The following is a 9,142-nucleotide window of genomic DNA, read 5'->3' on the forward strand; positions in this document are numbered from 1 at the left end:
CCGCCCCCTCCCCCTTGCTCCTTTATATATGAGGGCAGGGGGGCACCTCTAGACACAACAATTGATCTCTTGATCTCTTATCCGTGTGCGGTGCCCCCTCCACCATAGTCCTCCTCGATAATATTGTAGCGGTGCTTAGGCGAAGCCCTGCGACGGTAGAACATCAAGATTGTCACCACGCTGTTGTGCTGACGGAACTCTCCCTCGACACTCGGCTGGATCGGAGTTTGAGGGACGTCATCGAGCTGAACGTGTGCTAGAACTCGGAGGTGTCGTAGTTTCGGTGCTTGATCGGTCGGGCCGTGAAGACGTACGACTACATCAACCGCGTTGTTCTAACGCTTCCGCTTTCGGTCTACGAGGATACGTGGATGACACTCTCCCCTCTCATTGCTATGCATCACCATGATCTTGCGTGTGCGTAGGATTTTTTTTTAAAATTACTATGTTCCCCAACAGTGGCATCCGAGCCAGGTTTTATGTGTAGATGTTATATGCACGAGTAGAACACAAGTGAGTTGTGGGCGATACAAGTCATACTGCTTACTAGCATGTCATACTTTGGTTCGGCGGTATTGTTGGATGAAGCGGCCCGGACCGACATTACGCGTACGCTTACGCGAGACTGGTTCTACCGACGTGCTTTGCACACAGGTGGTTGGCGGGTGTCAGTTTCTCCAACTTTAGTTGAACCGAGTGTGGCTATGTCCGGTCCTTGCAAAGGTTAAAACAACACTAACTTGACAAACTATCGTTGTGGTTTTGATGCGTATGTAAGAACGGTTCTTACTCAGCCCGTAGCAGCCACGTAAAATTTGCAACAACAAAGTAGAGGATGTCTAACTTGTTTTTGCAGGGCATGTTGTGATGTGATATGGTCAAGAAATGATGTTATATTTTATTGTATGAGATGATCATGATTTGTAACCGAGTTATCAGCAACTGGCAGGAGCCATATGGTTGTCGCTTTATTGTATGAAATGCAAGCGCCCTGTAATTGCTTTACTTTATCACTAAGCGGTAGCGATAGTCGTAGAAGCAATAGATGGCGTAACGACAACGATGCTACGATGGAGATCAAGGTGTCGCGCCGGTGACGATGGTGATCACGACGATGCTTTGGAGATGGAGATCACAAGCACAAGATGATGATGGCCATATCATATCACTTATATTGATTGCATGTGATGTTTATCCTTTATGCATCTTATCTTGTTTTGATTGACGGTAGCATTTTAAGATGATCTATCACTAAATTATCAATAAGTGTTCTCCCTGAATATGCACCATTACGAAAGTTCTTCGTGCTGAGACACCACGTGATGATCGGGTGTGATAGGCTCTACATTCAAATACAACGGATGCAAAACAGTTGCACACGCGGAATACTCAGGTTAAACTTGACGAGCCTAGCATATACAGATATGGCCTCGGAACACGAAAACCGAAAGGTCGAACATGAATCATATAGTAGATATGATCAACATAGTGATGTTCACCATTGAAAATTACTCCATCTCACGTGATGATCGGACATGGTTCACTACTGGAATCTGGCACTTTGCCATCTGCCATGGCAGATGGCAAAGGCATGGTCAGCGGATGGCAAAGGCTTTGCCATCTGCCAGCAGATGGCAAACAGTTTGTCTGAAACCCTGCCAGTAAAGGCTTCTTTGCCGTCTGCTGGCTGATGGCAAAGAGCTTATGCCTTTGCCATCAGCTGGCAGATGGCAAAGCCTCTTAACGGGGTTAGCCCCATTAGAAGGCTAACCGCATACTTTGCCGTCTGCCAGCAGATGGCAAAGGCTGCAGGCTCTTTGCCGTCTGCCAGCAAATGGCAAAGAGCCCAAATAGGCCAGCCCAAATTTTACATGTAGATGACACGTGGCCTCTTTGCCATCTGCCAGCAGATGGCAAAGTGACTATATTGCCCCATTTAATTTTGATTTTTCTTATATCAATTCCTTTTCACAGAAAATCAAACACTAATATATTTATATGACCAATATAGCATATTCAACACATATTACCAATAGTCATGAACACATATATATCCAACACATGTTACCAATAGTAGCAAGTTTCATCTGTACATATACATAGTTTCATCAATATTACACAGTTTCATCCATAAGTAGCAAGTTTCACAACATCAAAACAAAAACTAAATACAAGCACTCCATCAACCCAAGCTTCCGTGATCTTAAGCAAATCTATAAAATGGGAAAGAAGAAAGTTAGAAGAAGAAGACTAGAAGAAGACTAGAAGAAGAAGATTATTATGATGCGGAAATATGCATGGATTGTCAAAACTTGCATTATCCTACTATCACTAGTACAAGAAAGCTGCAGGTTGGCATAGTTCATGAACCATGTACATCATGACAAATACAATATCATCCAATGCTCAAATATGAACAAAATTGAACAATTACACCTCACAAAGGCAGAGCATAGAACCAACAAGCAAGTAGGAGGGGTATAAGAGTATGCATGCATTGGAAAACTCAAGAGTAAAATTGGAAGTAAATTGAGCCATCTAAACAATAAAAAAAATAGCACAAGCAAGACCAGAAGTTCAACAAACAGCCAGAACCACTACGAACTGACAAGCAGTAAATCCTTCATGGCTAAAATATAATAACATAGCAAAAGGATCGAGACGGCTCACGCATAACTCGCCATGAGCTACCTGGGGAAAACAATATGAGCCACAGTTAGCCAATTTTAGGATAACACTAGTATGATGCCCGTGCATTGCACGGAACAAGATGCATGTTGAGATTGACATGTGCGCGAGTAGGTCTCATGTCTAACGGTACTTATATCTTTATCTTACATCAGATGTGCAATCCTGCTCCCCAACAAAATTACATTTTTTTGGTTATGTGCAAAATTTCATGAAGAAAAAATATTTGTGATGCTTTGCACAATATTAAACAAAATCGATGCTCCAAGAAGCTTTAAAAATGACCAATTTTCGTTTGTCCCGACCACCATTTATGTTATGCCTTCACGAAATGGTATGCACATCTATAACACTCCAACAAATTTGTAGCCAAAATAAATAAGCTTTTTGAATTTTATTATTATTATTCTAATTATACTATTCAACTATGTGTATGTGATCTTAGGAAGTCCGTGTCACATCTTTCTTCTTCTACTTCTAATTAGAAATGCACACGTCCGACTCAAAAATAAATAAGAAATGCACACCAAAATTGATTGTACAGCTAACATACTTTTCTTGGCACACATGACATTTTCGTGTATCAATACAAATTCAGACTCAAGCTGTAGTATGAATATAATCTGTAGCCTGAGCATAATGTTTGTTTGGCTCCATGGGGCTCCTGACTATTCACCTCTTCACAGACTAATTCATAAGGTGGAAGGAACACCACAACTACTTCTGCACATACAGTTACGTAGTTGATGCAAGTGCTTCTTCAAGCTCACAGCAGATGCGCATACAATCTGGGCATTCACAACAGGGCTTCTTCAAGCTCACAGCAGATGCAAGTGCAAAGAAATAACAGGCTGGAATGACTTCTCACTGGGAAAAAGTGAATGCCCAGATTGTTTTTCAATGTCACGTAGTTGATGTGTAACACCAGATAGAAGTGTGTGCTTTTATTTGATGTGAAACATCAAATTCCTTGACAATTAAGTGTCGTTTGTGGAGTTTTGCATGTCAAAGACCTGTAGCTTTTATCAGGTTGAACCTGAGTATTCCATGGAACTTATTGTGTGAATTTAAGATCTTCAATGCTATGGAAATTTGTTGTCTATTTCTGAATTTGATGCCAATAATATGTACACTTCTGATAAAATATCTTGCAACACACCATTCCATACAGAATAGTACAGTCATAAAATATTTGTTGTCAAAAGTTTCCTTCTTTAACATAGCATTGCATACAGAACAGTATAATGATCAACAATTTGCTGTAGTACACTGCTGAAAAATTAAAAAGCTCACGCTAAATTGGGAGGCGAAGAGGCCGAGTCTGGGTCGAACCTGCTCGAGAGCGTCATTTAGACCGCACCCAGCAGGCCCAGTCCGACGTGGCCGGTCGATGGGCCCAGCCCAGGCGCCACATATGCAAAACCACCGTCCCAAACTACTTAAGTGGGTGCCAGGGGGTGATATGTCTAGTTTAGAATAGTTCAGGGGATTAAGAACTCGGTTTTAAACATGGGGGGGTTATGTGATCCAAACAGGATACTTCTGGGGGTTATCTATACTTTTTTCTACAGTTACAAGATTATAAGGCCTATATTATCTCTTTGCTATTATCAATGTCGAGATCGTGTTTGAGCAAAAAAACATACAGTATCTAAATGGTTACTCCTCAAGACCATTCACCACTCATGACAACGAAAGGTGAATGGAAGATTCAGAAATCAAGTAAGGCTTTTATGGTCGAGCAAACAGAATTAAGTTATGCAGCAGATGGCAGAGTATGCAGCAGACCGTTTAAAGCACAAAATAGGATGGATCGTAGCTTGCGTCATATTCTTTCTTCAGCATAACTTCAGGACCAATATATGCCGGAGTTCCAACAATTGAATGGTTCAGAATGATGAACCAATGACAGTAGAATAGAAAACAACATGAGTTCAAATCATTTAGAAAATTAGTATCCATCCCAACATCTGTTTGTTACAAGACAGCAAGCATGGAAGACATGAATCTATGTGTTGTGTTGTGTGCAATATACGAAAAGTTAGAGGAAGCCCAAACATCGAGGAAAAAGTTTAGAATCCAAGATTCATGTCTCGTGCATACATTAATTAGAAAATTAGACCATGAAAATGTTTCCCCACAGCCGTACACCTACAACACTTGAAAATATTCTAATCAAGCATGTACAACCATTTCACACCAGATATATGTTTTAATGCCCTTACCAATAGTCTGTGTATTAACGTGAAGTCGTGAACCCCTTCTATCATCGCCACAAAGATTTTGTTTCTTTGATCTTGAGGAGGAAAATTAATTGAATCCCCCTTCTCCCTTTTCTACAACTGAAAATTAATTGAATCCCCCTTTGCAGATCCACAAACAATTCATTCCTAAACATTTCACAAATCACATGTTTAGGGGACCACGATTTCAATCATGAACGGATCTGATACACAACTGTACTCCAAAAATTCACATTTGTTTTGATCTGGTAGGAGAAACACATGACTTACAGGGGGGTGAGCGTGGTTGGGATGGTCATAGTGGCTCGAGGTAGTTGACACCAGCGCGGCCGGGAACAAGCAGATCGCCCCGGAAAAACTCCTCCGCATCTGCAGTGCCCATGATGACTCGTGGCATTCGAGGCATGGAACAAAGGGACTCATGTTGGAGGTTGAGAACCAGAGCCTGCATAAAATGGAATCAACCCATTAGCCACACACAGAAAACAAAGTACTTACTATATACTCCACTATCCTCTCCGTCTCTGATGACCTGCGTAGCCAGGCCTAGAAGGAGAGGTCGTTGGTAAAGCACAAAGCCAAATGTAATAACGCTATAGGGAGCAGTAGTAGTTAGCAAATTCAGCAGCAGCAAACACACCGATGCAACCCAAGCTCGTCCTGTTCCAGATCGAGCACTCTTAACACTGCCTCCTCTTCCCAGCACACCCCTTCTTCAACCACCAGACACAGCAGCAGCAGAGGATCTCGTCCTATGGCATCTTCAACGATTGGGCAGCAAAGAGGGCATCACCTTCGCAAAATCGGAAGAGGTGGTTGGAATTAGCAGCCTGATGGAATGATTCATGCAGCAGAGCGACGCTACAGCCGTGGGTATGGGCGTGAGCAGTGTGCATACCTGGAGACCCTGCCACCTCCCAGGCTGCAGCAACAGATGCAGATGGCATCGCCTCGCAGCACCGACAAGATGCGTGGAGCAGCGACCAGTGGCAACGCCGGCCAACGGCGACTTTGACAATGGTGGCTTTGGTGTTTGTCAGGGAAACGGTTGGCGGCAGCAGCAAACCACGATTGACGAGGTCCATGGCGTCGGCACTAGGGTTGGAGCAGCGGAGAGCGGAAGAAGCACGTGCGCATGTGAGGAAATCGAATCAGACGGTTTCCAGATCGAAACAAACAGAGGGAGGGAGGGAGAGAGGCAGGGAGGAGAAGAGGGACCTTCCATGGATGCGGCTGCTACGGTGTCGGAGCTCCATGGAGAAGAAGCACACGGACCGGACGAAGGTCCCTGACCTTCCGTGGCCGCCGGTGGGTGGTTGTGGAGGTGGATCCGGCGCTGTGGTCGCTCGCTTGGAGCTGCTCGAGCAGGGGAGGCGTCCCACCGCCCCCTCATTCCTACTCTACCGGACTGCGCCGCCCAGCCCAGCTCGACGACGACGGCGCTGGCGGGTCTGGGCGCGCCATTGTCGCCGCCTGACCTGCTCGGTCGCGATCGATTTCCCTCCCTCTTCTCTTCTCTTCTCTTGTGATAAGGTGAGGGGTGGAGGAGAGAGTCGGAGCGGCGGCTGTTGGGGAAGGCCATGGCCGGCGGCGAGGTCTGTGTGAGGGAGGCGGGGCGGTGGGTGGCTCCGGCGGCGATGGCATGGGTGGGGAGGGGAACGGGCTGGGGCTGGGCTGGGGTTGGGGGTTGGGTGGCCGCTTCCTCTCCTCTCCCGAGAAACAAAGAAAAATAGTACTGTACTTCTTCTTGTATTTTGGTGGATCGCTCGTGGCCGAATTTCGTGTTTTGACCCTTTTTGGAAAGGATTTCAGGATCTGACCCCTGTTTGAAATTTTTTTGTGATTTGACCCTTTTGCTGCCGCCAGGGCCTACGGCGGTAGGGTTAGATAGCCTACCGCCACGGCCCATGGCGGTAGGGGTGCGATGGAGGGGGACGGCGGCCGTTTGACTGCGCTGACGTGGATAAGTACCTACCGCCAGGAGGCCTGGCGGTAGGCTGTCCAAACCTACCGCCAGAGCACCTGGCGGTAGGTTCCTGTCTCAGTGTAACGATTCTGTAACGAAGAATTGAGCTGCCCTGGCGGTAGGCTGTCTGACCCTACCGCCAAGGGCCTTGGCGGTAGGGTCTTGTTTTTTCAGTGTAACGATTCTGTAACGAAGAATTGAGTTGCCCTGGCGGTAGGCTGTCTGACCCTACCGCCAGGGGCCTTGGCGATAGGGTCCTGTGTTTTATGAATTTAAGTTCATTTGCTTGCTTCTTTTCAAATTCAATATGACAATAATATTATAACAATTTTTACAAATATGACAACAATATCATAGATCTCAAACAATTAAACTTGGGCATCACATACACATTAACAAATTTGAAGTGCATAGAACATTTCAAACGAACTTCAACTAATTAGTAAACGGAGTTCCACATAGTTTCACAAATAGCAAACACATAGATCCACAAATAGCAAACACATAGTTCCACGTAGCTTCATAACCATCCGAATAGTTCAATCAAACGAAGTTCAACGAAACTAAAAGAGCCAACTATCGAAGAGCATAATCAGTTGCTCCTTCCCCTCTTGAAGGTACGGTCCTCGTTACTCTTTGAACGATTCTCTTCGGTCTTCTTCTTGGGCCGTCGAGGAACCGGTCTCTGGAAAGGGTCCGGACTCAGCAAATCCTTCTTCTTCGGATTCCTCTTCTTCGGCAGCTGAGATGCTTGAGACGTTTGAGTTGCTGGAGGTCCATAATCTTCATCGTACTCCTCCTCCCCGTTGCTCTCATCCTCCTCATCCCCTTCTTCATATATGGCCTCCTCCTCCTCCTCCTCCTCCTCCTCCTCCTCCCCAACCAACCTAGACGACGAGGGAGCATGGCTCGATGAGCCGATGATACCCTGTGTGGATACAGGCTGATGAGCTTCAACTGACCCAGCTCCAGCACACCCAAGCAGCCCTACCAGCTTGCGACAACGCTGCACGAACTTCTGCACTCACAATGAAGCAAGGTCATAATAAGTTCAGATCGACTGACTGCAAGTGAACAAGATGCATCTGTTCCGAGGAGACTGAAATTGTACCTTCATCATCCCCCTGACTCTGGTCTCAGATTGTACGCTCCCGGGAAGATGACCTAGTGCATCTGAGGCTTCAAAGATGCATCTGTTCAGCTCACCAGACTGCAACGGCATAAGTCAGTCACGTTGACGAATAAAATATTTTAAATACGACCGTCGGTTCAAACGTACCACTCTGTTGATGAGGGGTGCAAACTCCCTAAATCCACTGTGCATGTCTCTGATGCCGGTCTGGTATTCCTGTTCATCGGGGTCAGCCCACTCCAGCTCCGTGATGTCTTCCGCCGTCCATCGAGGCCTGAGACGAATACGGTGCTTCTGGCCATCATCGTACCACCTCATGTGTCGGCCCAGGTAATCATCCCAGTTAGTCACTCTCCTCTCCACGTCTTTACGCCACTTCCATCGGTTCCACTCCGTAACATGAGTCTTATGCTCCTCTCCCCAGTCTGTGATCGACTGATTCTTCTGCCGGCTCATCCTGCAAGGCATAAGCAACAAGAATCATCATAAGCGCAATGAGATCATCATAAGCAACAAGAAACATGATAATCTCACGGAGAACAAAGAGCTCACAGGTGCAGCGCGTGGCCACCGGTATCGGTGGGCTGGCCCGGTGGGGTATTGCTGATAAATCCCAAACTGCGTGGCCACGCGTTGTGGCAAATGCCACTCGACGGCGTACACACAGATCATGGGCACGATGCACCGCCAGATACCACGGTCCGCATCGCACATCACGTTCAGATCAAAGGCCCACTCTCGTTCTTGTCGATACGGGCACCAGATTACCTATTACATATACCTTGGTAAGTTCGCACTCTCGGTCAATAGCGGAATCAAAGAGAAAGGTGTTGTGCGAGTTCATATACCTGCGTATGCGTCAAAGCGTCCAACTCGTTGGTGTAGGTCTTGTACGAAGTCTTGTTTAGGCCCGTGTAGAATTTGACAACGTCCCACTCGTAAGCTACGGTGGGGTTTCGAGTCTCGTCGCCTTCTTCGCCATAGTCTTCCCATGGGCGTCTTGGCAACTTCTCCGGACGCCCCACCAGCAGCCGCTCCCACATCCAAATGGAGAAGGCCCAGACAAAGCCACCCATATTGGACTTGTCTCCCGTCCTCTGCGTTGCGTCGTCA

At 46.3% G+C, this 9,142-nt stretch overlaps 1 long non-coding RNA gene across 3 annotated transcripts; it reads right to left on the reverse strand.

Moving 5' to 3' along the window:
• Positions 1-2,163: 2,163 nt before the first annotated feature.
• Positions 2,164-6,597, reverse strand: LOC119308728. Of its 3 annotated transcripts, none has more exons than XR_005150270.1 (6): positions 6,150-6,597; positions 5,830-6,026; positions 5,572-5,724; positions 5,202-5,376; positions 4,914-5,078; positions 2,164-2,213 (listed from the first exon to the last, which is right to left on the reverse strand). It is a non-coding gene; the product is annotated as an uncharacterized LOC119308728 (long non-coding RNA). The 3 variants fall into 3 exon arrangements; XR_005150271.1 differs by lacking the exon at positions 2,164-2,213 and adding an exon at positions 2,220-2,691; XR_005150269.1 differs by lacking the exon at positions 2,164-2,213 and having other exon boundaries at positions 4,606-5,078; positions 6,150-6,596.
• Between the last annotated feature and the right edge of the window lie 2,545 nt (positions 6,598-9,142).

The sequence above is a fragment of the Triticum dicoccoides genome, chromosome 5B (assembly GCF_002162155.2).
Source record: "Triticum dicoccoides isolate Atlit2015 ecotype Zavitan chromosome 5B, WEW_v2.0, whole genome shotgun sequence".
NCBI lineage: Eukaryota > Viridiplantae > Streptophyta > Magnoliopsida > Poales > Poaceae > Triticum > Triticum dicoccoides.